At 45.8% G+C, this 27,897-nt stretch overlaps 1 protein-coding gene across 18 annotated transcripts in view; it reads left to right on the top strand.

The window, feature by feature from the left end:
- RALGAPA2 (Ral GTPase activating protein catalytic subunit alpha 2) overlaps positions 1-27,897 on the top strand; it is a 290,584-nt gene that overhangs the window by 198,508 nt on the left and 64,179 nt on the right. The window contains exon 39 of one of the 18 annotated variants that reach the window (XR_006055590.2): positions 12,145-27,897. This exon is cut by the window's right edge and continues 13,175 nt beyond it. The exons of the other annotated variants lie outside the window; for them this stretch is intronic. The gene's annotated coding sequence lies outside the window, so the exon portion shown is untranslated. The remainder of the gene's footprint in view (positions 1-12,144) is intronic. 18 annotated transcript variants of the gene reach the window in all.

Raw genomic sequence — 27,897 nt, 5'->3', positions numbered from 1 at the left:
CTCCCAACCTTGCCATCAGTGGCTCGCTGCTGGAGGGTGGGCGCAAGGGGTGGGTGAGAAATACCACGTGTGAATAGATACAGTTCATGAAAAATACCTTTCATTAAAATCCTGGTCACTTCATTGACTGATATTCTGTCTTTAGATTAAGAAAAAAATACATATGCCATGTGGCCACTCAGAATTATCATAGAAATTAGTAGTAGAAAAGAGCTATTAGATCCCATCTGGTCCCTCCCCGGGGGTCTGGGGGGCATTATCCCCCTTGGCCTGCCCCCTCCCGATTTGTCCGGCCTGGGGTGGTGTTTCGGAGCAGGCGTTCTGTAGCAGGGACCTCCACTGCACTCTGGACTTAATCTCACGGCTGGTGCCGATTCAGCCTTCTGTGGTGGAGTTTTTATTTCACAGACTGTTACAGAAAGGTTCTTGGCAGAAATGAGAAGGATCTTTTTAGCAATTGGCTTGTCGGGTTTGCATGATGAGCTGGACACTCATCAGTCAAGGACGTTGGGCCAAGGCAAGAAAAAGTCATTTGCAAACAGGAAAATTCCGTTTGCTAGAGGTCCATTGTGATTTTTGTCACGTCACCTTCTCCACTTATGGAGCTGCTCATTACAAAAGCCACGCTTTGTTGTGTTGTTGGACACTGCTTTCTCTAGTCGGAATTAATGCGGCTTCAGAATAATCAGGTTTAAGGGGAAACACTATTTTTAAAAGTTCAAAGGATAGGATTCAGCATCATTTTAAAAATTCTTCAAGCTGCCACACTGAACTGAAGTGGATGTGGGCTTAGGGCCACTGATGCTCACATGAGTGAGGAAGTGCTCTTTCCCCAAATTGCTCATAAAATAGCTAGGTGGACATCTCAGAGGATGGCTTAGTATGGACGTTAGCAAAGGGAAAGTAAAAAATTTACGATGTTGATCATTATAAAATGTTAAATATTTTTCTTTTGCCTTACACCTTGAGAAGATTTAATTAGTGCTATTCAAATAAATTATTTAAAACGTCATCAGTAATCTTAATAATAGAGATATAATCAATGGGGAAAGCTTTGCAATCACTTAACTACTTTATTCTCTACTTTCTGCCTGCAAAAGAGCTAGTATTCAGGTCAAAAACCAAAGGTATAAGGAGAAGAAAAGTTAAGAAAAGTAGGAAAAAATAAGAGAAAAGAAAAGTGAAGGAGTTTGTATTTTTGTTCTTTAAAAAATTACTAATTTTTAAAATACTTATAGATATCTGCCCAGGCTATTAATAATGAACTGCTCCTTTAACACTATGTTAAAGCATCCTTGGTGCTCTCATTCACGTGCTTTAACAAAAATCTAACCTAGTTGCTGTCACCGCTGGTGTCTGGAATCCACTGCTTCACTGACATAAGCCTTAGGTTTGAAGTTTAAAAAACACCAAATAACCAAACACATCCTAATTGTGAGTGTCTCCTTGTATGGGTGTCTCCAGTCAGCCCCTGTGGGCTCGGAATCTGCCCAGCCATGAGCTGGGGTTTGGGGTCCAGGGTGGAGCAGGCAGGTGTAGTCCTTGCCCCGTGCTGCCTGGAAGAGATAGGCAAACTAACCAAATCAAAGGCAGCCAGGGAGTAGGGCTGAGATGCCAGGGAGAGAGCTGTAGGCTGTGTTGGAGTGTTGTGAGGGGCACTGTCCCCAGGTGGCAGGACCGGGTCCTAGACAGAAGACACTGGAGCAAACAGAGGGACTCATAGTGTTCTTGAGTGGTCATCTTGGGCTCCTTAGGATTGTATGCATGGTCAGGTCCAGCGGGGTCCTGGTGAAAAACTTTCACAGGAGTGAGCTTCCAGCAGAGATGGTCTTCTGAGTAGGACCAAGGAGCTGGGGGGATCCTAACTCTCTCACTTCATGGCCACCTTGGAGGTTCAGATCCTAGTACAGCAGCAGGGTCGCCTGATGCCAGGGCAAGAGGTAGGGGGTAGTTTATAGGGTCCACCACCCCAGCCCCTCAAACCCTCCCAAGGGCTGAGAAGGTTATTAATGCCCTGGATATCCCTGAAACCCGGGCTTATGATATAACCCAGGTCCCAGTGCAGAATGAAAATATGGGCCCTTTGCTTAAAAAGCAGAGAAAGTGCCTTCAAAGAGGCTAAAATATAAAGCATTTTCCATTCTCTGGCAATTTTTCTCTAACTTGTCATGGTGTTTTTTAATTTGCTATTTAACAGCATTTTAGATAAAGGAATGTTAAAAATTTAGATGATTAGCATTACCTTTTTATTCTTTGTATTGTGCAATGTCAGTTTAGTATGCAAAACATAAAAGCATCTAACTCAGGTATGGAACCACTGGAATTACCCAGGTCATATTTCATAACTTGTGTGTAGATGCCAGGACTGAAAACACTGCACAAAAGAAACTTATCTGTTTTATTTCACTCTGCCTGTGTACTAAACTTACCTCAGTTTACAGACGAGTCAGGACTAACTAGAAAAGGAACCATGGGCACCATTTTCCTCTTTCCCTCTGTGTCATCATTTTTAGAGGAAACTGTTGCCTAACACAAGGAAGTAACACGACTCAGGACACATAGGGTCCCTTGGTGGTTTGTGTTTGTTAGGACGCCATAGGCTTGTTTCTCTCAGAGTGAGAGCCTGTCTTCCCCAGGGAGTCAGCCCCCACCCCAGCTAATGACCAGTACTCAACTCACATATGTCCACTGGGATTCAGTTCTGGGTGATATTTAATCAGAAGTAGAAATATAGGCAGTTCTATATCAATTTTGTTCAGTAATATCCACGAAGAAGGGATTCCCTGGTAGCTTAGCTAGTAAAGAACCCACGTGCAATGCAGGAAACCCCGATTCGATTCTTGGGTTAGGAAGATCCCCTGGAGAAGGGATAGGCTACCCACTCCAGTGTTCTTGGGCTTCCCTGATGGCTCAGATAGTAAAGAATCCACCTACAATGCAGAAAACCTGGATTTGATCCCTGGGTTGGGAAGATTCCCTGGAGGAGGGCATGTCAACGCACTCCAGTATTCTTGCCTGGAAAAAGAGAGGAGCCTGAAAGGCTGCGGTCCATTGAGTCATAAAGAGTCTGACACAACTGAGTGACTAAGCACAGCACAGCATTCAAAAAGACATAACAATTGTTACTAAACTGAGGACTGGGGGCATTGGTGGAACGAATGTGCCTTTTGGAGATCTTTTCTGAGCAATAAACCCAGCTTAGACTCAACATTAGAGGAGTTCCTGTCTGGGGTACCCTGCTGTATGCTAAGCAATCAAACAGTCACAACTGTGTTGAAGGCTCGTAGGAGATTGAAAAATAGCACTGTCTTACAGGATTCCCCCAAAGAATGTGAATTCGGCAGGGATCTGTTTGGCAAAGCACCTCCAGTGACGTCTCATTCTGGCCCCCCCTGCCTCCTGGGTTTCTGGTCACTTCCTCCGTGGGCCTTTGTCCTGCAGCCCCTGTCCTGCTGAGAGATGTGGGTCAGCTCACCAGTCTTCTGCTTTTCCCGTCCCCTGTGGGCCATCAGGGGGCCCAGACCTGTGCCTGGAGGGCTGCGGACAGGACCTGCCATGTGTCTTATTTGCAGGTTCTGGGCCAGCTCGAGGTTCCCAAATCAGACTGCGGTTGACTCAGGTTTCTGGAACCATCAGGCTAGGGCTTCCCTGCTCCTGCTCAGAGAACTCGTGTTGGGAGAGGCTGCACACAGCGGGCAGTGGGCCTGCTAGGAGGAGGTCTCCCTAAACCACACAGACGGTGGCCTCTAAAAGTGCACATCCCCCTCTGGGAGCACATGATCTCCATGGTCAGTGTGGATGGAGGTGCCTATCATGTTGGCCCTCCTTCGCCAGTGAAGTTTAGCATCATTTTCCATCAGCAGGGAGACTTATGATTTCAGAGCATCTCTTTTTAGACTGCTAACTTCTTCCTATCATTGCTCAGTCGTGTTCTCAGTTTACACACTTTCAGAAATGGCCCCTCTTCCTAAATCTGTAACCATTCTGTTTCTTTCCCTTGCCCTGGGACCTCTGTTCTCTCTCCTCAGAAGACCTTACGTCCCTCCGTTTGTCTTCACACACTTGAGATCAAGTGTAGGAAGAGGAGGCAGACGGTGCCAGGTGGTGTGGGGTCAGTGACACATTTGTCAACATGGTCTGGGTTCTGCCACGCGCCAGGCACTGTCCTAGCTGCTGAGAACAGGAATACGAATAAATATTCCAAGTGAGGGCACAGCATCTGCTCAGGACCGCACTCTGAGAGAATGCAGCACATTTGAGGCCCACAGATGCTTCCGTCCAGCAGAGTGCAGGACAGACCGACACACACGCACATTCATATGCACGCACACACATGCACACACACGTCTGGAAGGACAGAGGGGATAAAGGCATTGCAGGGGTAACAGGAGGGGCTCTGAAAAGACCTGAGGGTCTGGCCTGCGGCAGGGGAAGATGGGGCACCTCCCTCAGGCAGGTGGCCTGCTAGATGTGTGGAGGGTGACGGGAAGAGGATCAAGGCCAGACGGACGGCCTGGAGCATCCCCTTAAAGAGTAGATTTGGGAGGAGTGGGGGACTGAGAGAGATGGGTGGAGGAAATGGGGAGAGCAAGGAGGAGGGGAGTGAAGGATCACCTTGGCAGGTGGGCAAGCAGAATCCATATCCTTGCGGGGTTCAGCCTCAGCACCAAGGCCCCAGCCTTCACCTGGAACACTGGGAGAAACAGGAGCCTAGAGCTGAACAGCTTCAGGGAAGAGAAACACATGCCAGATAATAGCGCCGCAGGGAGAGGAGATGCTCCTGGCTGGGGTCAGAGTGCTCAGGATGGAGCATGCTTGGGGTGAGGGGTCACAGTCCATCGGTGGGGGATGGGGGCGAGGGGGTGAGGCGTGCATACTGTTTTTCTAGTCTACCTGCTGAGCTGCCTGAAGGCAAAGTAGAGCTGCAGTAGGGACTTCAGCTGCTTGACATCCACTCCAGGGTACATTCTGCTAAGGGCAGCAAGCGTTTGATAAGTTTATGTTTGGCTGCACTGGATCTTCGTTGCTACACAGGCTTTGTCTAGCTGCGGTGCACTGGCTGCTCACAGCAGTGGCTTCTCTCGTTGCAGAGCATAAGCTCTAGGATGTGTGGGCTTAAAAATAGTTGGGGCACATGGGCTTAGCTGCTTGATGGCAATTGGAATCTTCCCAGACCAGGGATCAAACCCGAGTCCCCTGCATTGGCAGGTGGATTCTTGACCACTGGACTACCAGGGAAGTCCGCATTTGATAAATTGCTGGCCAGCACACCCTCTTTCAGAAGACAGAGGAAGCAGACACTGGGAGCTATATCTTAGATGCATTCATTTGCTCAGCATCAGTGAAAGGCTGACTTAGATGTTGCCGAAAGTAAGTTTGTCCCAGAGTTTGTATAAGAATAACAGAATAAACCATAAGCAGACTTGTGCTGTGATACCTTGGAAGCATATTTCAAAAGGTAGAGAATAAGGAAATGGCATGGTTCCAGGGATGGCTTGAGGCTGTGGAGGGGAAAAAGAAATGAGATTTGGTATTTTATTAGAAAATGAAAACTTTCTCTGAGAAAGAAAAAGGGAGGTGGGAAAGAGGGAGCCCCCACTGTAGCCGCATGGCGTGGGGTCTGCGGAGACTCTGTTCTGAGGGTCGCTCTCCACAGTGCTCATGGGAGGTCTTCACTGCGAACCCCATTCCATCTGTCCACCAGCTTTTTCATCTGGGAGCTGGCAGAAGTGTCTTGGTGTATGAATGAAGACTCAAAACACTGAGAACACAATAAGAAAAAAGAGCGAATTGGCCCCTGCCAGTAAGATCCATCCTCCAAGGCCACATATATCGGGTTGTGGAACAAATTTACAACAGTGATCTCAGAACCAGGAGAATTGTTTCTTCAGAAGTCATGTAAATTAAGGATGCACCCAGAACTGAAAACAGGAAACTGTTTTCCTCATTTTCAGATAGGATTAAAGGATTAATTGGGGCAGATTGCATAGTCCCTTGTGCATGTAAGCCTCCAGAAAAGGATGAGTCCACATAGAATGAAGTATCCCAAACACATGCATGATATTTGATAAGATTACTCATTTCAGAAGTTAGAGAAAGCTTGTAAATATACATCTTAATTTTGGTTAAACACAAGATAAAATATCATAACCGTCTGGCCAATGGGAGAGGGTTCAGGCCTACAGAAGCTGGGCGACTTTACTGTGGCTAAATATAAATGCAGTCGTTTGTGGCCACCGACCAACCGGGGCCTTAGTGTCTGGTCCCATGTGGGCCGAGGCTTTGCTCAAGTCCGCTTCCGTCCAGCAATTTTCACAAAGGTCTAGAACACCTGTTTATCAAAGTAAATACCATTTTTAAGGGAAACTGAGAGGGCGAACTTGATCCAAGGCAACATCAGAAAAGAGGATCATCTCAACAGATGAGTCTACCAAACTCAAACCATCCAGATAAGACCAAGAGGGGAGCCCAAAAAGCCGCACCCGTGGGCTTAGCTGGGTTCCTAGAGGCCGAGGTGACTCCGCGTGGCCATAGGTGGTGTCTGCAACCCGAGTATCGTGACTGAGCAGATTTGAGATTCTGCAACCCGAGTATCGTGACTGAGCAGATTTGAGATCCAGGACATGAGGGTGAGACCACATCAGGAGGAACAGGCATGGTCTCTGCGCCACTCTTGGCACACATGGCAAATAGGGGTGTCACTCTGGGACCACATCATAAGAGCCCAACCAACCCAGAGCAGGTCCAGAGAAGCCGGTCCATACAGCTCAGGGAGAAAAACCAAGAAGGAATGGTCTCAGGAGCCTGGGGGGTCAGAGAGGAGGAGCAAGGGCTGCAGAATGGGGAGCAGTGAACAGAGGCATCCAGGAAGCAGGTTCTAGATCAATGTTGGAGCAAACATGCAAAACCCAAGAGCCCAAAAACCAGCCACCTGCAACTGAATCTGGCCCCTCAGATGGACCTTGTATAAACTGTAGTGGCTTCCAGCGTCACTCGTAAAAATTGAGTTTGTCAGGCAGGTTGAGAAGTTGGGAGATTGTGCATTTTACAAAATCTAGATCTCTGATTTTTCTTAAAGAATCAAAACCTCTGACCCCACAGGGCCTCCTCTGCTGTTGGCAGCAATCAGCCTCCTAACCAGCTGGCTGCCTGTCCCCTTGTTCACCACAGACCCCTGGACCACGTCTCCCTGACACTGATACCCAGAGCCCCATTTGTCCCCCTCCTAGGGGAGATGAGATGGTCAGAAGGCCACACAGGTGAAACAGAGCCTGGTCCTAAGTGAGAGCCCAGTAAGTGTCACCATGGTCTTTATCACACTGCAAGCCTGGTTGTTGTTCAGTTGCTCAGTCATGTCTGACTCTTTGTGACCCCATGGACTGCAGCACGCCAGGCCTCCTTGTCCTTCACCATTTCCCGGAGTTTGCTCAAACTCATGTCCATTGAGTTGACAATGTCATCCAACCACCTCACCTTCTGTTGTCCCCTTCTCCTCCTGCCTTCAATCTTTCCCAGCCTCAGGGTCTTCTCCAGTGAGTCAGTTCTTCACATCAAGTGGCCAAAGTATTGGAGCTTTAGCTTCAGCATCAGTCCTTCCAGTGAATATTCAGGGTTGATTTCCTTTAGGATTGACTGGTTTGATCTCCTGGCAGTCCAAGGGACTTAAGAGTTTTCTCCAGCACCACAGTTCAAAAGCATCAATTCTTGGGAGCTCAGCCTTCCTTTTGGTCCAATTCTCACAACCATATGTGACTGCTGGGAAAACTAGCTTTGACTAGACAGATCTTTGTTGGCAAAGTGATATCTCTGCATTTTAATACACAGTCTAGGTTTGACATAACTTTTCTACCAAGGAGCAAGTGTCTTTGAATTTCATGACTGCAGTCACCATACACAGTGCAAGCCTGGGCCCTTAAAAACCAGTGTTTCAGATCTCTGTTGTGAATTGTGGAAGCGCCCATCCATGGAATCAGGTCTCAGAAGTACTTTTCACCATCGGAGATGCTCAGATGAAGGCTAGAGATCACTCCTCCCTTCTGTGTAGAAAGTCCACCTCCCCTCACCCCCTGTGAAAGCTTGGTACCCAAGAAGGGGGCAGGCACTACCTGTATCCTTGCGTACCAACCAGGAACCAAGCCAGAGGGAGGCACATGGTGGTGCCAAGGGGAACCTTCAAGGAGGGAGAAGAAGACACCACTTTGCTGTTTTTGCTGCAGATTCATGACCCATCACGGTTAGACAGAAGCACATCCCTCCACGAAAAGCTAGTGTGACTCTAACAACGTGCACATAAGCCAGGTTGACACCTTGCTTTGTGAAATAGCACTAGCAGCGCCCCTTCTCCTCACTTCCTACTCAGATCCATGGCTGGTCCACTCTATCTCATCCCAACCTTCACAGGGGGTGTTCCTCCTCACTGGGGTGTGGGGACCCCCCAGGATGCCCCCTGGATCACCCCCATTCCCCCCCACCAGTGGTTGTCTGTCTGCTGTGACCCAGGGGCCTCCCATTCCTCAGCTCTCTGTATACCTGCCAGACCAGCCGTCTCTAGCCTCTTCTGTCTCCTGATTGACTAGAAGCTGTCCATTCCTCCTGGGACTTTATAAACATGCATATGTGTGAAGGGAGAGCCAAAGAGGAGAGATTCATTCAGTTTTTTAAAGAAAACATTTTGGAAAACAAGAAAAATATGACTCATATTTTATAAAACAGCATTTCTTTTTCAAAATTGAAAATCTTCATTTTCCAAGAAACAGAGCTCTACAAATAGAGTATATATCTCTGTACAGAAAGACACACTTTAAGTCCTTTCCCCATTATTGAGTGTTTGCCTTGCAGCTGAATCCCCCAACATAGTGTTTTGCGCATATTGCTTTTCTATCACTTTGTAAATAATAACGCTTACATCACCACCGCAAAAAGTTATTGAAGGACATTTAGGTGGAAATCTCAACAGTTGGAATGGTGACTTTATATCTGATTTAATTTTTAATTTTTAAATTTATGTTTCTATGTGTTTATTTATTTTTGGCTTCGCTGGGTCTCCCTTGGTGCACGTGGGCTTTCTCTAGTTGCTGCAAGTAGAGGCTATTCTTCCTCGTGTCACCTGGGCTTCTCGTGGTGTGTCTTCTCTTACTGGGGAGCACAGGCTGTAGGGCAGCTTCGGTAGCTGCAGCTCAAGGGCTCTAGAACATGGGCTCAGTAGTATGACCAATGGGTTTAGTTGCTCCGAGACTTGTGGGATCTTTCCCGATCAGGCATCGTCAAACCCAGGTCCCCTGCACTGGCAGACGGATTCTTATCCACTGGTTTTTAATTAATAGAAGTGTATTGAGAGCCATGAAAAGTAAGTGATGGCTGTTTAGTCATCCCGTATTCTCAGAGCCATGAAAAGTAAGTGATGGCTGTTTAGTCATCCTGTATTCTTAGAGCTGTTAATAGTTAGAGAGATGTGTTCGAACAGCATTCAGGTTCCAGAAGACCAGCCAGGAAGGAGGTCTGGAGGTGAAGCAGTGAAACCCAGGATCCACAGGAGTGGTGTGGTCCTTCAGTCTGAGACCTCAAGTGACACTGCCTCAGAGTCTGTTTCTGAATCCTAGGGATATGGTCATATAGGGTTGTCATTTTCATTCGTAACTGTATGTAAATTTCCTACCGCCAGTAACTCGCCATAGGGAAGTCCTGGCTGCCCAGCTCCTGCCACCGGCCAGTCTGCACGGGCAAGGCTGTCAGCTGAAGTCACTTGTTGGGGAGTTCACAAACTCTGGTTACAGCTGCGTGTGTCGGTAGCCTTAAGGGAAGTGTAATCAGCCGGAGAGATTAATTTGCATCTCAATAAGAAGAGAGTTGGGAGGAAGCTCTGGGGTCTGGTGCTGGAAGGTTGTGGAAGAAATCTCCCCAGGCACAAAAGCCTCCGCCGCCTCCTCCAGCCCAGTGGAGGACACTGTCTGAGGTTGTGTTTCCATAGGGACTAGCAGCCTGCTGGTTCTCGAAAGAATCTCGGTTTGCACTGTAATCATTTGGTCATGATGACACAAATTCCACTGTTGTTCCCAGATACAGATTGCTGTTAGAAAGATGCTAAAAAAAGTGGAGATGGTCATCCTGTCAAGAGCAGGCAAGAGGGTATTGGCTGACCCTTCCCACCTTTCTCCATAGCGCTGCTAGGATTTCTAGGCATTTAACATCTATGAATGTCGGAATATTCAAAGAGCGAAAGGTCATTCCATAAATGATGCATTTCTTTTGAGTTCAGCTGGTTACTTTGGGAATGGCACAACTTCACAGGGAGCCATTATTCCTGATTCTACCACACTCTTCAGCAGTAGGCAAACAAGAGTATGAATTTTAAGATGCAGGCGAGGAAGAAATATGGACCCTCCTGGCCATGGAGCATGGAAAAACTTTTGGCCATTACACACCTTTTTATAATCCTAACGAAACTACAAAGAGGCATCCCTAACCTTAACTCTGAAGATCACAAAGTGGTATTGATTTAAAATTTAGTGGTCGTTTTCACAGACTTTGTACTTTTTAGAGAGCTTCTACTGGTGAAGAACATACCTGCCAATGCAGGAGACATAAGAGATGTGGGTTCAATCCCTGGCTCAGGAAGATCCCCTGGAGGAGGACATGGCAACCCACTCCAGAATTCTTGCCTGGGAAATCCCATGGACAGAGGAGCCTGACAGGCTATGGTCCATAGGATCTCAAAGAGTCAGACATGACTGAAGTGACTTAGCAGGCACACACACACGCATACCTTTCAGAGCAGATCTTCATGGTCTTGGAATTCTGCAGTTGAGCTTGGTGAGAGGAGGCCTGTGCCATCTAACACACCAGGTCCCTTTGTTAGAACCAGGGGGCTCACCCATAGCGTTTCTGGGGGAGAACTTTTATTTCTAGTTTATTTTGTCCTCTCTCAAATAATTCATTGGCTCCAGCTTCAAAGTGAGAAAACAAAAAAGAGTGAGGAAAAAAACTGAATCCTACATTATGAACTGTTGCACACCAACTGAACTCTCTTTAAAAAAAAAAAAAATCAGGCTTTTAAATTTATTCTCTCATCTTGGAGACGGGAAGACATGAGTTTCCTAAGGCTGATCTCTCCCAGTACACACATTGCAGCGAGACATCAGAACCTCTTAATCCAACATTAATCAAATTTCAGTTTACTAATTATCGGTCCCATTTTAAAAGGAACACGATGCCATAAACAGCATCCCAGAGCATTTAGCAGTCTCTGCAATTAGAATCAACATGTTCGAAAGTGAGACTTTCTGTTATTCAGATCTCCAAAAAGGGTAATACATGCCTTATGATAATAAGAGATCATACAAAGCCGAAGAGGGACAAAGCAGACCAATCCACGTGGTGATCCCTTTTGGGCCTGTCAACCTCAGTGTCTTGCAGCGGGCTCCCTGCGGGTTTTGCAGCCGAGTAATCTGCAACACACACAAGTAAATTTTTTTTTCTTAATCAAAGTGGAATGCTTCTTTGGTCATCTGGAGGGGAGAACAATCCACATGCCATCATGTTGGCCTTGAAAGGGTGTCCTCTCTAGTTTACTCAGCGGTATTTTACCAAACTCTAAAATGAGTACTTTGAAAGTTATACTTCTAATATGTTTCTGGGTTCTGTGCTTTGAAAGGTCTTCCCTGCTGGCTCAGATGGTAAAGGATCTGCCTGCAGTGCAGAGGACCTGGATGAAAGCATTTGACTTTATACCCTGGGACTTGACAGAGACCCCTGGGGCTGGGGTGGAGGGTGCTGGAAGCTCTGAGGAGCAGGGCCAGGGCCCCCATCTACCCTCCCAAGATGCGATCACGTGTCCTGCGTGGGAGCTATGCAGGAATCATGTGGACTTCACGTTGCATTGTGCACATGCCTTTAACTTGAGAAGTACAAGCTGCCTCAGTTTCCAACAGTGTGGCATGTTTCCAAAATGTACAGTATTTTAACCTGATGACTCCTGGGACATTGCTCATTATGGCTTACAAAGCCATGTCTGGTATCACGGGTGTCCAAATGATCTTCTCATTACTTTCATCAGAATCATAAAAAAATGAAATGATACAGTATATAGTGGTTTATGATATTAATAGTTCTCTTCAGTTTATTTCTTCTAATGCTTCTTCATTCCAGTCTCCAACCTTCCTAACTTGGTCCTGGGACATTAAAGAACACTGAATATGTGTTCCTCCGCTGTGTCCATCCATTTAAACGCTCCACCACAAAGCTTTCGTCCTTAATCCATCAGTGATCCATGAAGGAACTGCCTCCTGAAAAAAAACAACAACAACAAAAAAAAATGGGGCCTGCTAGTCATCTTAAGCCAGCCCTTAAGATGCCAAGTCCCTTTGGTCCTGCCTTCATTTGCCTATGAAGCGGGATGTGGGTCTGTGGGCGCATCCCGGCGTGGAGGCAGATGTGAGCCTGGAAGCGCAGGCTCATACCTCCACAAAGGCGAGCAGGCACGCTGATGGGATTCTGAATTTATAAGCAGAGTTCCAGAACTCCCCCAGGGCTTACTTTTCAAAGGCAAATTAGTATGTTTGCAACTTGATCCCTGGGCAACTTTTGACAGTTGTTCTAAGAATAATAAAACAGATGGACAGAATAGATTTTGGGGTCTCCATCCAAACTGCCGTCCTCGGTGGAATTTAAAGAAGGCGCAGCCTCGCAGGGGGGCCTCTATGGCTCACCCCTCTGCTCTGCCCTCTGTGCCCTGAGAACCAGAACTTTCTCCCCAAAGATGAAAATTGTTATCACATGGTGTCCTCCCGAGGAGAGGTTAGCTTGCTGATGAAAAGTAAGCAGAATGTGTGTTTTCTTCACATTTGTAAGATGATATGAACTGAACTGAGATACTTTGAATTAACACTCTCAAGAACCCAATTTTATGAGGAAGAAATTTAAGTTAGTTTTACATTTAAGGAATATTTTCAGAGGATTTTTGACCTGTTTAAATCAAGGAGAGCCTCTTTTGAACGTCCTGGAAATACTGCTGCTGCTGCTAAGTTGCTTCAGTCGTGTCCGACTCTACACGACCCCATAGACGGCAGCCCACAAGGCACCCTGTCCCTGGGATTCTCCAGGCAAGAACACTGGAATGGGTTGCCATTTCCTTCTCCAATGCATGAAAGTGAAAAGTGAAAGTGAAGTTGTTCAGTCATGTCCAACTCTTAGTGACCCCATGGACTGCAGCCCACCAGGCTCCTCTGTCCATGGGATTTTCCAGGCAACAGTACTAGAGTGGGGTGCCATTGCCTTGTCCTCCTACTCATTAATTTGGGAAAGCAGAATTGATATCCTCTCTGACAGGATGAAACTAAGATCATGGCATCTGGTCCCATCACTTCATGGGAAATAGATGGGGAAGCAATGGAAACAGTGTCAGACTTTATTTGTGTGGGCTCCAAAATCACTGTAGATGGTGACTGCAACCATGAAATTAAAAGACATTTACTCCTTGGAAGGAAAGTTATGACCAACCTAGATAGCTTATTGAAAAGCAGAGACATTACTTTGCCAACAAAGGTCCATCTAGTCAAGGCTATGGTTTTCCAGTGGTCATGTATGGATGTTGAGAGTTGGACTGTGAAAAAAGCTGAGTGCCAAAGAATTGATGCTTTTGAACTGTGGTGTTGGAGAAGACTCTTGCAAGTCCCTTGGACTGCAAGGAGATCCAACCAGTCCATTCTGAAGGAGATCAGTCCTGGGTGTTCATTGGAAGGAATGATTCTAAAGCTGAAACTCCAATACTTTGGCCACCTCATGCGAAGAGTTGACTCACTGGAAAAGACTCTGATGCTGGGAGAGATTGGGGGCAGGAGGAGAAGGGGACGACCGAGGATGAGATGGCTGGATGGCATCACTGACTTGATGGACATGAGTTTGAGTGAACTTTGGGAGTTGGTGATGGACAGGGAGGCCTCGCATGCTGCGATTCATGGGGTTGCAAAGAGTCGGACACGACTGAGCGACTGAACTGAACTGAACTTACAGGATGAATGTTCTCTGCACATAACCACCTATGTGCACATTAGAAGTCGTCTTCATCAGAAAACAGCACTTAGGGGCTTCCCTGGGGGTCTACTGGTTAAGACTTCACCTTCCTATGCAGGGAGTGTGGGTTCGATCCCTGGTCAGGGAGCTATCGCACATGGCTTGCAACCGAAAAACCAAAACAAAAAACAGAAGCAATGTTGTAACAAATTAAAGACATTAAAAAAATGGTTCACAATTTTTAAATACTTAGAAAATAGCATTTAAATGATCTCAGTGAGGAAAACAAATTATTTCTGTGTTTATGTACTGTAAATTCTCCCTCCCAATGCCTATGTATTTGTGCATAAACAGCTCACATAAACTAGGCTTCCCAGGTGGCACCAGTGGTAGCAAGCCCACCTGCCAGTGCAGGAGACATAAAAGACGCAGGTTTGATCCCAGAGTCAGGAAGATCCCCTGGAGGAGGGTATGGCAACCCACTTAAATATTCTTGCCTGGAGAATCCCATGAACAGAGAAGCCTGTTGTGCTACAGTCCGCAGGGTCTCATAGTCAGAAATGACCAAAGTGACTTAGCAGGCACACACACACACACACACCTCACATAAACTACCTTTTGTGGAATCTCAGATCTCTTTTGTTGTTGTTTGATCGCTAAGTCGTGTCCGACTGTGACCCCATGGACTGCAGCCCACCAGGTTCCTCTGTCCTCCACTGTCTCCCAGAGTTTGCTCAAATTCATGTCTGTTGAGTTGGTGATGCTATCCAACCATCTCATCCTCTGTCATCCCCTTCTCCTGCCTTCAATCTTTTCCAGCATCAGTGTCTTTTTCCAGTGAGTCGGCTCTTTACATCAGGTGGCCGAAGTATTGGAGCTTCAGCAACAGTCATAGTCCAGTGAATATTCAGGGTTGATTTCCTGAGCTAAGTGTTGGTTTAAACTCAGATCAGGATGAGACGTGCTATCCTTTTAATTTACTGGCTTTCTCTGAGATAAATGTCCATCCTGTTCAAACACTCCTTTCCCTAGATTCATGTGCCCCAGCTATCACACTTTGGGCTGTAAACAGTACACACGTAGGTGGCAGACAAGCTGTGCTTTGGGGTCCCCAAGTCGCCTGAGTGATTGTGAGGTACACACACTGGGATCCCTGGTTTCCTTAATGGGTTTATCATTCAACCAGTTGTTTAACCAGAGTTCCACTGATGACAACTCAATAGGAAAGCATCTTTTTTTCTTTTTTAGCATAAAAGCAGTTTAAAACCTGTTTCTGGCTCTCATGTTGGGCAATGTCACTGACAGTCACAGCGGACCCTTCTGGTCAAGGCTTGATTCTGTCTAAGAAGCTTCCACCGTCCTCCATCCTTAGCAGCAGTTTTCCTACAAGGGCTGCATGAATTGTTAGGTGCGTCACTTTGATGTGGTCCTCAAACTAGCAGGTGATGCCCAAGAGCTGGCCTCACACAGACCTGGGGTTTCAGTTTCCATAAAAAGTTCCTTGGCTTTTATTTTTACGATTTATGTATTTGGCCGTGTCGGGTCTTAGCTGCAGTGCACAGACTTTCTAGTTGTGGCTTGCAGGCTCAGTAGTTGTGGCACATGGGCTTCGTGGCCCCATGGCATGTGGGATCTTAGTTCTCTGGCCAAGGATCGAACCTGTGTCCCCTGAATTGCATGGTGGATTCTTAGCCAGTGGACCACCTGGGATCCCTCCTTAGCTTTAAATATATATATATATATATATATATATATATATAAAATTTCATTTATTTATTTATGGCTGTGCTGGGGCTTCGTTGCTTTGCTCTACCTGTGGCAATCGGGGGCTACTCTCTAGTTGCCGTGCATGGGCTTTTTATTGTGGTGTGCTCTTGTTGCGGAGCATGGGCTCCAGGGCCTGCGGGCTTTAGCAGTTGTGGCACGTGGACTTAATAGTTGCAGCTCCCAGGCTTTAGAGTCCTGGCTTAGTATTTGTGGCGCACGAGCTTAGTTGCTCTGCAGCATGAGATCTTCCTGGATTGGGGGTCGAACCCATGTCTCCTGCATTGACAGCCAGGTTCCTTACCCCTGAGCCACCAGGGAGGCCCCCTCCTTGGTTTTCAACAAGCATCCTTAACTCTATCTGTTTCCTTACCTGTAAGATGAGGGTAATAATTCCTCACAGACAGATCATTGTAAGGATGTATGGGAGGAAGAACATATAAAAGGAATCAATCCGCAAAACATAACCCACATCCAGCTGCTTCTCACCACCCATCACCCCCACTCTGAGCCTGTCTCCCTGGAAAACTCAGCAGCAACCAGAGTTTCTCCTCTAAAGTAGAAATAAGAGCTTGTCCCAGTTCAGAAGCCTCCAGTTACCTCCCCACTCCCTGACGTGACAACTAAGACTGTACAGCTGACCACGGCTTCCCAACTCTGTTTCCGGCTCCTGCCCCACGTCCAGCCCAATCTACACTCGCTGTAGCAGCCAGAGCCAGCCTGCCAAAATGTGGGTCAGACTTTGGGGCTTACCCGGCCCACCCTTTCCAGGGGGCTCCCTCTCACTGAGAATCAATGCCAGAGTCCTCCTGGGAGGCCCGAGTGCCCGGTGCCCTCTGCCTGAAGCTCTTTTCTCCAGATGTCCACTGGCTCAGCCTCTCAGCATGCCCCCACCAAGCTCCCACACCTGCACACACACCTCCGCCATCTCCTTGCTCACCAGCACTCTATTTACGGTGTAAATTTACCACCTAGTTCACTCACTTGACTCACGTCATGCCCCCTGCCCGAGGGTAGGGGTTTCGTCTGTGGGGTTCACTGATGGTTCCAAGAGTGAGAGTTGAAATCTCCAACCTCAGGGATCTTGAGGGCACTGGTGGGGTGCTGGCCAGGGTGCCGCCCATGCTGGCACTCCCCAGGTGAATACCAGCCCTGGGTGTGGCTTCCGCACCTGCCACAGAGTCAACACTTTGTTTGGTAAATACTTGTTGAGCAAATGCATAAATTCAGCCCCTCGTCATCACAGAAAAGGTCATCAAATTGAGAGCATCTGTTTTCCTATTAAAAAAAAAAAAAGAAAGTTGAGTCATTCATCTTTATGTCCACAGCTTTTATAAGAACTTTCTCAGGAGAGCAAGATCAAGCCCTCACATGGTGCAAAAGCTTTGTGTGTCCTGACCTGCCTCATCCAGTAGACGAGAGGAACAATACTCTATAAGAATAAAATTCAAGATTTCAGCACAGAGCGTCAGGTGGCCCTCGAGACATCCCCATGAGGTGCATGAGACAGCCAGGCTCAGCCCCTCCCAGTCTCATCCTCAGGACTGGTTCTGATCTGGCCAATAGCAGGTGACAAGGCAGAAAGGGTATCCCACTCAGGCGAGCTTAATTTACTTCTCAATGGCATTTGTCTGTTTGGCTGCACTAAGTCTTCGCTGTGGCATGAGGGATCTTTTTAGTTGGGGCATGCAAGCTCTCAGTTGCAGCACGTGGGATCTAGTTCTCTGACCAGGGATCGAACCCGGGCCCCCTGCATTGGAGTGTGGCATCTTAGCCATTGGACCGCCAGGGAAGTCCCTGCTTCTCAATTTTAGATCAAAGTTATTTTAATTTTAACAGAATTTTAGTACAAGTCCTAGCCTGGTCCTCTCACTGCGGGAGGCCTGCGGGATAAAGTCAAGCCCTCTGCAAAGGCTTGAAAAGGTGGTGGTGGAAGAGGACCTCATGCATCCTCAGGGCTGGCAGGGCTCAGCTGGGTGGTTCACACGCGGGTCTGGCGCCTGCCCTGGTGCAGTTGGACCAGCCACAGGCTGGCTAGGCATCCTCACTCCCTGGCAGCCTTCCCACTTGGTGAGCTGGGGTCCCCTCATAGCAGAATGACCTCCCAGCCACCAGACTGAACACATGGCTGCCTGGGGCTCGTAGAAACCCAGGCCAAAGGCTCGAGGTTTTTCATTGTCTAACCTTGGAAGTCCCAGAGCTGTTAGCCTAGGCAGGTCCCCAGGCTGGCACACACTCAACCTGCTGAGGACAGCGGCAGCCTGCTGTGAGTGAGGGAAGGTGGGTGACCAGCAGGCACCCCTGCCCGGCTTCCACAGACCATGTGGTCTGACCCCCTCAGTCAGGGCACATCCTGACGCACCTGCCCGCCCCCCACCCCCAGCTGGACAAAGACCATGTCTTCCTTGGCTTCCTCATCTTTTAGTCTCCAGCATCTGACCTGCTAAGAACTCAGGAGGTGTTAGTTCAGTTAAAATCCAAAATGCAAACACTTTAAGGAATTTCCAAGAGGGGAAAGCAAACTCTAGTACCATCTATTTAATGACGCAAGATGTTTTTATGCTGACAAGGAGGAAATGACTTATAATGGGTACCAAAGAGAAATAGATGATTATAAATGACTTCTTAATCCAAAGAATTTAATCATAAAAGCAGTAAAACTGAGTTCACTTGCTTCTATGTCTACAGAAGCACATATTTAAAGGGTGAATTTTGTCCTTAGCTTAATTTCTTTGGGTTTCTTATTTTCATTTTAGTCTGTTCTCTTTAATCCTGTAATTTAATTTTATACTGCCTCTGTGAATCATGAATTGTGCCCTACTTCATAATTTTACTTGGCTTTTTAAGATGATCTTATGTGTTTATGCCTGTGGACGTTTGTCTTCACAAAAATCTTTTGAAAGCCTTTTATATCATTGAGATGCCCTTAAGGAGGATATCAGTTAGGGCCCATTTTTAAATGCTCTGCTTTAAGTGGAGGGAAGGATCAAGTTGGAGTGGGAAATGGTTTCTGTGTTTTCTAATAAGAGCTGTCCTTTTGACTGGTGAGCCCCTCAGATGCTGGAGGGACTTTCTCGAGCAGCATTCTCTACACGCACATGGCTCTGACAGCTTCTTGACGTGGCCTCTGGCAGTTCTCTGTGTCCTGGTCTGTCTGCCTTGAAGGAATGCACGAATGCACTTTCTAGGCTTCCATTGCCCTGTTGTTTTTTCATATAAAAGCCCAAGGTTTCACTTGGCATCCTTGGCTTCTCTGAGAGGCCCTGTAACCGCCAACGCGAGAGGAGATGGTCCCCAGGCTCTGGCGTTTGGCCTCATTCCCCCGCTTCACCATCCCTGGATGCACACGTCTCCCCCACCTCCCCCAGGGCCCTGATGTGCATGGCACAGGAACCCTTCCAGGTGGCGTGAAGGAGCGCTGACCCTCGTCTGGAAGGTGAGCGTCACCCCCCGCCCCCCAACCGCAGCCGATCAATACGGGAGCTCTCTGCTCTGCCACTCACCTTCCTTGAGCCCAGTGAGACCCTTCTGCAGGAGCGATCGATAGCTCTAATCAGAGGCGGCCTGCAGCAGGTCATGCAAGGAGGGTGCTCAGGTGACAGTCCTGGGACCGCGTAAGCCACAGCTTGCGGCTCAGATTCACAGCCTCCTTCCTAGGATCACACTCCACGTGGCATGGAGGCTCCTTATCGTCTCCCCTGTGGGTCTCTATTCCCCTGAAACATAACAGGATTGTGGGCTTCCAGGGACCTGTGCGTGTGAATCTCAGACACGTTATGCCTCTGGGCATCCTCTGTAAGCAGCAGGGAGTCAGAAAGTTACCCCTTTAAACCCCCACTTCCATATCTCTTTATCTTGATTTTGTCTGGAGTTCTGGAAGCTACAGAAATTAAGGACTGGATGTAAAGACAGCAGATACACGGGAGATAACAAATTCGGAGAGGGATCAGCACCAACCACGATGCCAGCCTGACCTTCAAGGAGCAGCCTCCGCAGCTGGCAGAGCCCAGAGTCCACTGCCACCGCCACTCAGAAGGACAGAGCCTTCCTCCACGGTCACAGCTTTCCAAAGTAAAACATGCTTGAATTCATTGATGAGTACTTCACTGTATTTTACACAAAGTTCCTTATCATTGTACTTGTGTAAACTCGAGTTTTTAACTCTCTTGGGATGTAATCTCTGTGTCAGTCTTGACAGCCTCTGACTCTGCAGCAGGTGTTCTCACTGATGTCCACGCCACAGGCAAAGGCTTTCTACCTTTCAGAAAGTACAGACATCACTTTGGGAGACCCCTGGGCTATTTGGCTGGTTGAGCTCGCAGGAAGACTCAGGGGAGTCCAAGTTTGCTTCGAGTACCAGGCAGTCCCTTCATTGCCTTTACGCACCCACAACATGGACAGAGGAGCCTGGAGGGCTACAGTCTATAGGGTCGATAAGAGTCAGACATGACTGAGCGACTTAGCACACACAGCACAGAGACAGGACTAGGAAACAGAGACAGAAGTGTACTTCTGGAGCTGGTCTTTCTATTAAATTTTTCCTTAAGAGCTTAAAAAAAAAAGAATCTTGCTGAAAAAGTGACCAACAGATTCTAGTTACCTCATTTGCACTGCCAGCCCCCAAGTCTGAGAAAGACAAGTCTAAAAAGCAGTTGTTTTCACTAATTTACTCATTCAACAAAGTATCCACTGGCCATGTCTTGTGTGCCAGGAACTGTGTGCTTCCTGAAGGTCCCAAGTGGAAGGCAGGGTACCAATACCCATTCTGCCGGCTCTTCGACGAGTGTGGAAAACATCAAGGAAAAGGGGGTCCACAGAACTTCTTAGTGGCTGTGACAGAGTTCAGCCCAGGGAAGGAAGGCATCTCTAGGAGGGGCTCTGCCTATTGGTAGGTGACTGGGAGTCAGAGGATTTGACCAAAGGAAGAAGTAAACTGAGCCTTCAGTAAAGGTTCCTGGGACCTTCATGGAACTTCGTGGTCTAGGGACTCAGATGCCGGAAACATACCAGACCAGTCATACCCATCACCAGTCATCACGCCTGGGTCCTGCAGTCTCCATCCCACTGGCCTCATCAAGGCCAATGCAGCTTGCCCCGTCCGCCAGTCTCCTTCCCACCCCTTATAACGGAATGTGCAGCCTCCTTAGGCTTCGGGAAAAACCAGGCCAGGGCGTGAAGCAACTTGCTGCCTTGGGTTCAGGGAGAGCTCCCGCCCACCCTGCTCCATCCCAGACACTCTGAACATCACGTGTACATGCAACCATCTGATCCTTACACCATACTGTGTGGAAGGTACAGTTATCATCCTGCCTGTATATATTATGCAAACTTAGTCCAGTGTCCCCTATAACAAAATCTGCCATGTATCTGATCTTCCCTGGAAATAAAGTAGAGGGCACCATAGCCCAGAGAGATTAAATAACTTGCCTGAGGCCACACAGTTGTCTGAGGGGTGAGCCAAGACCTAGCCCCACCCCAAGGTCCCTTCTAAAGATGCAGACATTTCAGGGCAACTTTGTAAATAAAGCACGCTGGGCGTGTTGGGGTGGGTTTCTAAGTTGTGACTTAACCGATTTTGATCACCTGCAAACAGAGGATTCTCTCTTATGGAGACTGAAGGCACGAGGGAGCAGCTCGGCTCTGGAGGCAGTTGTGGGGACCTGGGCCACCCCCCTGCCCCTCTCAAGGCCGGCATTGTGGCCGGCTCATTAGCATGCGCGCGCGGCCGGCCGTTGAGCTGGCTAGCTTACCAGCTGTTCCTGCTGCTCTGCACAATGTCGAATGTGTTCAACCCACTGGGTTCCTGTCCCCGCCGCCGGGAGGAGACCGTCCTTCCTCTGGGGATACCCACGTGGCTGCCTGTCAGCGGTGGCACCGAATAAAGTAATAGGCCTTCGCATGGCATATGGTGTCTGGATTCGTACAAGATGCAAAACTCCTCCGCCGTTAATGCACGATGACTCATAGCATTGCTAATTTTTCAGACAAAAGCTGACTTCCACACCCACGCTTTTAACCCCTGCAGCTGAAAAGTCTTCAGTTGCAGAGCTCCAGAAAGGTGGCCTCCGGACTACTATGTAAAATGTGTTACACTTACCGAAAACATCCAAAGGCTTTGGGTTGAGGTTAATTTTAAATTTCTGAACCTTTTTTTTCCCCCTTTCCTCCAGAAAAAGGGAATTTTGAAGCTTAAACTCTATTCCTCTCTCACAGTGGAAGAGTCTTAAAGGTTTGGGCAATTGATTTTTTTGTTTGTTTGTTTGCTTGTTTATTAGAAAACCATTCAGAGGCTCTGTATTTGTTGAAGACTAGAAACTGTTTATAAACTAACTTTCTCATTTAAAAGTTCCATAGAAACTACTGTTGATGCTGTATCAGCTCTACATAGAGCATTCCATGTTTAGAATATATCTAAGTTACAAGAGAATGTTGGTTCTTTTGTCTCTAGCGTACTAAATGCATAGCTTATTTAAATCATTGAATTCTACCAAAACAAATTTAGATTATAAATTTACATTGAAATGAACATTTTTTCAAACTATAAATATGTGGGGATCTTCTAAAAAATGTCCCTACTAAATTATTTAGGACCAGTTGTGCTAATAGATGTCTAAATGTCATCTGAGATCTTACGTACTGAAATAAGGCAGTTATTTACATTTATACAATCAGGCCTCTTTTTGAATTGATGATCAAAATATTGGTTCTTTTACAAATAATCCTTTATGGAACATTTTATTTAAACATTTCAGAGTCAAGAATGGCCAACATGAATGATTAGACAGTTTCTAATTATGGACTGAATCGCCGAGTGTTTTGTAGTCAGTCTGGCACATGAGAGCCTTTGCAATCAGAATTTGGCGAATGCATGAATTTTTAAAGCAACTTCACCCTAGGAGGATGATACAGATTTTTTTTTTAATTGATTACTTTTTGCAACCCCCAAAGATTTCTTTGGGGGAGGGGACTGGAGACTTACTCACCAAATTGATATTTTCTTCTGGTTATATTGTCAAATCCAAAGTTTTTGCTTGCTTTTCTACAGATAAGAATTCAAATGTGCATCTGATTTCTTCTAAGAGGCACTCTGTCTGCAGAAAATTAAACAGAGTGTATAAACTTCCTAAATGTGCCTCACTTCCTAGATCTTGGCATTTGATGTTGCTTTTCTAGCATTCTTGCCCTCACCATTGAAAATGAGTCAGTGTATATTCTGTAAGCCCCAAAATTCGTTAAACACTAAAATTCACCATAACAGTGAAATGAAAACTAAACAGGCACTGAAGTTTTAAAAATATCTTACCTGAGTTTACCATGTTGCAGATTTCCAGTTTTGCTTCCGCTCCATGGAATGTGAGAGCTATATTTCTTGTTAATAGTGCCAGCACTTCAGTGTTTTTTCCGATTTCTACTCCTGTTTATGAAATGTGGGTGGGTGAAATGCATTGGAATATCCAGAGAATTGCACAAGGATGGAAGCGGGGACACAGCTGAGACTGAGCCCTTGGTCAGTAGTTTGTGTCTGCAAGTGACTAATAAAATGTTCTCCTGTCAGCTGAGGGACCAGGTCTACATGCAGAACCAAGAAGCAGTGTAGGGAGGATGATATGCAAAAGCTCAGCCCGCCCAAAGGCACGGAGAACGAGGATCCCTGGTCCACGGTTCCTGCACTTAGTGACAACCCAGCAGAGTAGGGCCTGTTCTTCCAGCACCACAGATGGAGGGAGTGAAGCTGGAAGATGCAGGGGTCTTGGCCAAGGCCCCACATCCCGGGCAGGGCCAGGATGGGAGCCCAGGCCAGCCTGACTCTGAGGCCTCCCTGCTGTTTCTCAGCGGCCCACACTTTTGAGCTAAGAACAAGAGGCCATCAAAATTACGTAGCTTTGATGCTCAAAAAATTAAAAATAGAGACTCACCCGGCAGTCCAGTTGTTAAGACTCCACACTTCTACTGCAGGGGGCACAGCTTCAATCCCTGGTTAGGGAACGAATATTGCATATGCTGCTTGGCTAAAAAAAATAATATTTCTAATTATATATTAAAAAAATTAAAGCTAAGACTACTATATCACCTAGGAATTTCACTTCTGGTAATACATCCAAAGGAAATAAAAACAGTAACTCAAAAAGATACATGCCCTCCCCCTGTTTATAGCAACGTTATTTACAAAAGCCCAGACATAGAGACAACTAACATATATATATATATATATATATATTTATATTTATATTTATATTTATATACATACAATGGAATGTTAGCCTTTTAGAAATGAGGAAATCCTTCTATTTATGACAACATGGATGGATTTTGAAAGCATTATGTTGAGTGAAATGGCAGGTAGAGAAAGATAAATACCATATGGGCTCACTTTCAGATGGAATCTAAAAAAGAAAATAACTCCTATGGAAAAAAAAGGAAATCAGGCTTATTAGCAGAGGCAGAGGGTGAGGGAGCGGGGATCGGAGGCAGATGGTCAAAAGGAACAAACTTCCAGTTTAAGATAAAGAAGTGCTGGGTTGTCACATACGTGGCCCTGCTAGTAAAGAATCCACCTGCCATGCAGGAGACCTGGGTTCCATCCCTGGGTTGGGAAGATCCCCTGGAGAAAGGAAAGGCTACCCACTTCAGTATTCTGGCCTGGAGAATTCCATGGACTGTTTAGTCCATGGGGTCAAAAAGAATTGGACACGACTTTATCTTCATTTGTCATGAACAGCATGGTGGCAATAGTTAACACCACTGTACAGTATACAAGAAAGTTGTTCAGAGAGTAGCAGTTCTCATCGCCAGGAGTAAATTTTTTCCTTTCTTTATTCCTTTTATCATATCTGTATGGAAAGATGGATAGTAGCTGTACCTTTGTGACAGTCATTTCACAAGTACATGTAAATCAAACTGTCACATTGTATGCCTTAAACTTACATGGTGATATGTACCAATTATTTCTCAGTAAAATGGGGATAAAGTATATAGCTGTCAAAAAGGGAAGCAGTCCCACTCAATTTTAGTCTGTTTTATCCTTATTGTTAACAGGAGGATCTTAGCCCTTTAAACCTTGATTTTATGAAATGAAGATGCCAAGAAAATTGTCATAAATTCAAAGGCACCCATTCTGATACCATATATGCATCTCTTATGCCTAAGTACACGTGGCTTCCAAATTAAAAGGCAAAGAAAACTCTAAGTGTAAATATCCTTAATGACCTATTTCACAACAGAGTCTAGCTCAAAATGGGCACCTGATTGGCATGACTCATGGTGCTTTTTGCCTTGATGAATGATTGAGAATACAGTTCTCCCGTGGTGACACTGGGTCTTGCAAGCAAATCATCTATTTGTACATCTTGACTCTATGTATATTCTACCTCTTTCAAAAGTAGGTTTTAACTTGCAGGTTGGGAAGATCCCCTGGAGAAGGGAACAGCTACCCACTCTGGTATTCTGACCTGGAGAATTCCATGAACTATACACTCCATGGGGTGGCAAAGAGTCAGACTCGATAGAACGACTTTCGCTTTCTTCCAAAGGTCATGTGTACTGAGAAGGAAAATCAAAGGAAATCAGGGCTGGCATCAGACACGGGGCATCCCAGTGGGGCCGTGGCAACAGAGCAGTGGTCCCTATTAACTACTGTGAGCTCCACAGCTGCACTACAATGTATAGCTACCCAAGTGTCCTCCGAATACCCTTGTTTCAGAGTTTTCAGTTTCTGTCCGTGAGATTAAATTGTCTACATTGGAAAACATAATGATCATTCTAAAGAAGTATATTCTGGGTTTCAAAATCTTATGTTCCAGACAATAACATATTTAGAGCAAATTTTTCACCTGAAAATAATTTCTGTTCTACCCGAGTCCAAAAAATATCTTTTGAGTTTATACACAAGTCCATGTGCAGCAAAGGCTAATTAAGACCCAGAAAAAAAAAAAAAAAAAAAAACAGTTGAGGGTTTGACATAGCAGAAGAAGTAAAGAATTAATTAGTGATATGGGAAAATGTATCATTAAAAAACCATCTTAAGGGCCACATTTTCTGTATGGCGGCTTTTGCTAAGCCTTTTAGTTTAAAAAGCCTAAGCACCTGACATTTTGCATCTCTGTTTTTCTGTAAAGATAAAAGGAAACTTGAGTGTCTCATTCTCAATAATGCACTTAATATGTGACAAAAAGGGTTCTGTTCCCTTCATTTCCACAGCCAGGCATTTTCGTATTATTGCCCCCAGTAACTGTCGTTTCGTGCTTAACCCTTTGTGGACTGGAATGCTTTCCTCAGCCTCCAGGGAGAGACAAGCTGGGCTCGAAGGAGCTCAGAGGTTTTGTGTGTCAGATACTTGCACTCACGCTGGTCCTGTCGTTACCATGTTGCAGGACTTGTTGCCTGATATCTAGTGCCTGGGCAGGCTTGTTTACTTGTGATCACTATGTAATCATTCATTTTATGGAGCCTCATTAAGGGCGGACCAACCTCTGTCCCAATTTAGCGTCGCTGGAGCGTAGGTAGCATCCATCTGCTCCACCCGCACTGTTTAATTAATGAACTTGGTCATGTGCTTGTTCCCTGTGAAAAGCTCTGTCTTCTCAGGTTGTTGAATGGGACCCACGTTCCAGATTTATCCGTCAAGATCCTAGAAAGCCCGCGTGCTCGGCACTAGCTGTGGACTCACTAACTTCTGTTAGTCTGGACTTGAAAGCACATTTACTTTTTCTTTCATTATTTATTCATAAACCCAAAGTCAGTCGCTTTTTGAGTAAGTAAATTATTAATCATTTTTTATAACTTCTTGCTCTTCGGTGAGTGAAAAAATAACCCACATAAAAGCTATAGTTTCTTTCAATGCAGTGAAATATACTTGTTATTTTGAGATTTTTCCTTTCTGAGATTAAAGTTACAGAAATGCCCAAATGCCAAAAATGTCATTACTATTTTCCAGTATATCTGTTTTAGAGAATTACCTAAGAAACTCTGTAGCATAGATTAAAAAAAAAAAAAAACAGTAAAAACTAAATCCATTTCTTTTGGGAAAATATTTTTTAAACTTCATTACCTTTTATTTTTAGTGTTTTATAACATTCTGTCTGGACTTAGAGGTGTTTTGTTAGCATCTATTTAAAGACCTGATAAATTTGATACTCTACAACAAAAAGTGTCAGAAACTAATCATGTTCATTTAAAACATCTATTACAAGCTAAGGCCTGGGGTTTAATGCTGATAAGCCATACCTATGATTCCAGTACCTTCTCTGTAAGTCTATTTAATACAGAAATTAAACTCCTCTCTACCCTGTCAAGAGCTCTCAGATCCTAGCATTTCTTTCCACCCTGAAGTATGATAGAGTCCCACATTCATATTGTATTCAGTTTTCTTTATAGGATCAGCTCTTATTCCTGTAATGGCAAAAAACATGTCTGAAAAGTCATTTCTTCAAAAAACATTTTTACTTGCCTCCATCAGAATTAGAGGGAAAAACTACATTTGTGTTTTTGCTTAATTGTTATAAAATTAATTTTGATTAATTGTTATAAAGCTAATACACTTGAAAATCAACGTTAACGTTGTTTCAAACTAAGTACCCATGTGGTGGTGGTGTTCACTAACTTAGTTGTGTCTGACTCTTTGCGACCCCATGGAGTGCAGCATGCCAGGCTTGCCTGTCCTTCACCATCTCCCAGAGTTTGCTCAAACTTGTGTCCATCGAGTCAGTGATGCCATACAACCATCTCATTCTCTGCTGTCCCCTTCTCCTCCTGCCTTCAATCTTTCCCAGCATCAGGGTCTTTTCCAATGAGTCAGCTCTTCGCATCAGATGGCTGGTGAGAAGATCCATGAAGTTTTGGAACTTCAGTTCATGAGCATAAAAACCAGAGGAATCAAGAGCTGAAAGAGTAAGTGGCACGATGCTAGGAGATGCTTGAGGGTGAACGAGTGGGATTATCACCTAGAAGGAGGCCCGCCTATTTCTCATTCTCTAACGTTTGACCTGCCTGTTGAGAAACCTATATGCAGGTCAGGAAGCAACAGTTAGAAATGGACATGGAACAATAGACTGGTTCCAAATAGGAAAAGGAGTGCATCAAGGCTGTATGTTGTCACCCTGCTTATTTAACTTCTATGCAGAGTACATC

Source organism: Ovis aries, chromosome 13 (assembly GCF_016772045.2).
Source record: "Ovis aries strain OAR_USU_Benz2616 breed Rambouillet chromosome 13, ARS-UI_Ramb_v3.0, whole genome shotgun sequence".
In the NCBI taxonomy this organism is placed as follows: Eukaryota; Metazoa; Chordata; class Mammalia; order Artiodactyla; family Bovidae; genus Ovis; species Ovis aries.
The sequence above is the reverse complement of the archived record's forward strand: the minus strand, read 5'-3'. Positions and strand labels throughout refer to the sequence as shown.